The sequence below is a fragment of the Sinocyclocheilus rhinocerous genome, unplaced genomic scaffold (genome assembly GCF_001515625.1).
Source record: "Sinocyclocheilus rhinocerous isolate Xijiao unplaced genomic scaffold, SAMN03320098_v1.1 scaffold1681, whole genome shotgun sequence".
NCBI classification, from domain to species: domain Eukaryota; kingdom Metazoa; phylum Chordata; class Actinopteri; order Cypriniformes; family Cyprinidae; genus Sinocyclocheilus; species Sinocyclocheilus rhinocerous.
Genome location: NW_015651499.1, coordinates 80,921 through 85,574, shown reverse-complemented (window position 1 = coordinate 85,574; position 4,654 = coordinate 80,921).

Below are 4,654 nucleotides of genomic sequence, written 5' to 3'. Positions count from 1 at the left end.
TTGTCAGTGAACTACGGCTCTGTGTAGTAAATGCTGCTCCATCTGAAAGCACGTGAAAATACCACATTTAATAACATGATTTTACTCCAAACTCACTTCATAACATCAGTCCAGTGTTTGAAATAAATCCTTCTGTGAGATGATGTGGCTTCTTACACAGAATAAGGCACGCAACATATTTCATATATTCTAGGCAGTGATAAAGGCTATGTCGATTAGCATTGCATTATTATATACTTTTATTATAATAAGACAAACTCAGATAAACCATATATTGTCGTAGTCATGTGTTAGTCACGTTGAATTAATCAAAGCAGTTAAATCTTCTGTTTATTCAGCAACCGCTATAGAGAATGGGAATGTGTCGTCACAGTGGCAATGCATTCTGGGAGTTTAGGTCACGGGAGCTACAGCGGAGACTGGATAATATAGTGAATGTAGACGTTTGATATGATTGATATTATGATGTTTATATTATTCTACTTAAGATCGTGTTGGAGTGGTTAAGGCTCACTTTACATCATTTGCCATAGCCCTTTGCACGGCTGGTGTGAAAAACGTGCTTTTTTCAGTGTTAGAAAGCTGAAAAAGCAGAGGTAAAGTAAATAACTCTACTTTTGATTAACGCTATGCTGATACAGTAAGCATTAATTATTCCAACTTGATCTTAAAGGGGTCATATGATGCAATTTCAAATTTTCCATTCTCTTTGGAGTGTTACAAGCTGTTTGTGCAGAGATAAGATCCCTAAAGTTGCAAAGACCCTGAACCTGCAGAGTAACCTACAATGCCATCTACACACAAAGGCTGTTTCTATAAAGTGGGGCAGTTCCAACTTTGCAAGGACAGTCAATCAATCAATCAATCAACATTTATTTATATAGTCGCCGTGATTTTGCCAAGTAAGACATGTTCCAGGATCAACAAGGATGTTGATCCAGGAACATGTTGTACCTGGTGAAATCACGTTCACCTATTTATATAGCACATTTAAAACAACACCAGTTGACCAAAGTGCTTTACATGTCTAAACATTACTCAAAAAAACACAATACACACAATATCCATCACTGCTCAGTGTCCCAAAAGCTAGGGGCAACTGTATGCCACAGAGTAAAGGTGTGTTTTCAACATTGATTTAAAACAGTCAAATGAGTCACATGATCTAATGTGCAATGGGAGACTATTCCAAAGACGTGGGGCTGCCACAGAGAAGGCTCGATCACCTTTGGTTTTCAACCGTGATCTGGGAACATGTAAAAGCAGACTCTGTGATGATCTTAGAGGTCTAGCAACACAGTGCTGCTGTAACAGACATGAAATGTACTCTGGAGCAAGGCCATGCAAACCTTTAAAAACCATTATCAAAACTTTATATTGGACTCTAAAATCAACAGGAAGCCAGTGCAGAGTGAGTATCTTGAATACAGTGCATCTTGAATACTCAATGAGGTAACGAGAACAGGAGTTGATTGCGAAAAGTCCATAGTAGAATTGATGTAATTGTCTTGACCTTCATTTCTTGTTGAACCACCTCACCTCGCTCCTGCCGAATGCCGGAGTCTTTGATCTTGAGCGTGCTAAACTGAAGCGATCCGTTTAAATGCTGTTTTTATAGGTCATTAGTATCTGGAGCACTCAGCTTTTGCAGTAAAATGTTTAAAGAGCTTGAGCAGAAATAGTCCTGCAGGTCCAGACCAGGTCAGGCGTAAATCACAGTGACCTCTGATGCGTCGTCAGAAGGTCTGGAATTTTCCAAATCAGAGGATTGCCCACACTTGAGCCTCTCCGCTCACTGTGTGGGAAGATTTGCATAACACCGCCCAAATGTTCACGCAAAAAAAGAAGGCGTAACTTTTATTATCGCTGTAGTATTGTTGTTGCCACTGCCGACATGTCAATTGGACTCTAAAATCAACAGGAAGCCAGTGCAGCGAAGCCAGCACTAGAGAAATGCTGGAAGACTTCCTTGTGCCAGTCAACAGTCTAGCTGCAGCATTTTGTACTAGCTGCAGCCGTGAGAGCAGTCTGGCGCTTCTGTAAGTGCGTTTTTTATATTTAAAGAATTTGCCACTGACGATTCAAACGCGAGTTTTGAGCAGTGTAAAGTAGCGCTTGTTGTTTGTCGTTTCTCCGATCACAAATGCAGACATAATAATAATAAATTTTTTTGTAATGTGCCTTTCTTACACTCAAGGCGCTACAACAGTATAAAACAACAATTAAAGAAACAACACTACTCCATAATAACAATCACAACGACAACACAATAACAATAATAGCAACAACAACTGTAAGATTATAACTTAAAAGCTTCACTAAAGAGATATGTTTTGAGTAATTTCTTAAAACAATCAAAAGACAGAGCATTTCTAATAGGAAAAGGCAGAGAATTCCACAACCTGGGAGCAATACAAGAGAATGACCACCCCACCCATAGTTTTGAGTTAACAACGAGGCTGGTACAGAGTAAGAGAACCAGTAGAGCGGAGAGACCGAGATGGTGTAGACACTGTGACCAAATTACAAATATACTCTGGGGCCAGCCCATGTACTGCTTTATAGGTTAAGATAAGAACTTTAAAATCTTTATGTGATTGAACTGGAAGCCAGTATAGTTGAGAAAGCACAGGAGTGATATGACTGCGGGATGGTGTGTAAGTTAAAACACGAGCAGCTGAATTTTGCACATATTGCAGCCTCTTAATCATATTTGCAGGTAACCCTGCAAAAGAGAATTACAATAATCAAGCCTGGATGTTATAAAGGCGTGAATAAGCCTTTCTGCATCAGGCATAGAGAGAAACGGTCTAATATGTGCAATATTCCGAAGATGATAAAAAGCTACTTTAGTAACATTCTTAAAATGAGTGTTAAATGTCAGCTGTGCATCAAAATTCACACCCAAATTCCGCACCTGTACAGAAGGGAGAATCTGGCGCTCATCCATTGTAAGTTTAAAATTATTACATCTATTTACAGCAGTTGAAGTGCCTATCAGAAGAACTTCAGTTTTTGAACAGTTTAACGAGTACAGTTTTACTTTTTTTAAGAAGTTCTGTTTCATCCAGACCTGTATTTCCAGTAAACAAGCAAATAAAGTTGAAAGTGCTCATGTAACAACAGGTTGAACATCATGTAAATCTGGGTCTCATCTGCATAGCAATGATAACCCAGACCATACTTTTTAATAAACTGCCCAAGAGGCAACATATAAATGCTGAAAAGAGTAGGAACCAATACCGACCCCTGAGGGACGCCCTGCCGCAATGGAACAGTCTGAGATCTGTTTGTACCAGAATAAACAAATTGAGTGCATTCTGAAAGATATGATTCAAACCATTTTAAAGCTATACCAGAAAGAACAATCCACTTATGTAATCTGTCCAGTAGTGTAGTGTGACCAATGGTATCGAATGCAGCACTGAGATCTAACAAAACCAAAATGCCACAAGCCCCAGAATCTGCTGCAACAAGGAGATCATTCATTATCCTCAAAAGGGCAGTCTCCGTACTGTGTCCAGACCTAAACCCTGATTGAAAATGTTCTAGTAGTCTGCTCGCAGATAAATTATTTTGTAGCTGACCAACTACCACACGCTCAAGAACCTTAGCAACGAATGGCAAGTTTGAGATAGGCCTATGATTAGACATGTCGGCAGTATCACTCGCAAATTTTTTAAGAACTGGTTTGACTGCTGCTACTTTAAGTGCTGGGGGAACAATCCCTGAAACAAGTGAAGTGTTCACAATCACTTTAATATGAGGAATAATAACTAGCAGACACTTCTTCAAAACACTAGTAGGAAGTGGATCAAGTATAGAAGATGAAGAATTCATTGCTGAAACCAATTTTGAAATAAAATCAGAACTAACAGCATTAAAACTTGAAAAGAGAGGAGGGGAAGTAAAGGGATGCAGGTCTAATAGTTCAGATGAAGCAGAGACAGATGCAATAGTATTATAAATGTTCTCGATTTTGAGAAATATTTAAGAAAATCATTGCACTGCTCTGTGGTGAGGCAATTAACCCTAGTGATTGGTTGGGTTAGATTATTAATTGTATTAAACAATACTTGTGGATTGGAAACCCCACTACTAATGATCATTGAATAAAACAGTTTTTGCAATTTTCAAAGAATTATGGTACTCAATCTGATGCTGTTCATACATAAGTTTGTGAACTGTTAGGCCAGATTTCCTATATTGTCGCTCCAGCTGCCTACCAGCTGCCTTAAGCTCACGAAGCTCAGGCGTATACCATGGAGAAGACCTCTTAAAAGAAACAACACTTTTCACGGGGGCAAACTCATCCAGAATAGATGTAAAGGCAACATTATATTGGTCAATGGATGTCACAACTGGTAGTTCACCAATAGTATGTATAAAAGTGTCTAGGTCAATATCTCAGATTTTTCTAAAGCAAATTACATGCTCCTTGATTGTCTGCAGAGAAGGTGGAAACACACTAAAAGTAATAAGTTTGTGATCACTTATACATCATACATCAGTACACTCAAGCTGGTCAATAGTCACACCTGTAGCACAAACCAAGTCTAATGTATGACCATACTTATGTGTTTGGAAATTGACATATTGAGTGAGATTAAAACACTCTAATGTTCCCATAAAACAAACAGTATTATTGCAATTT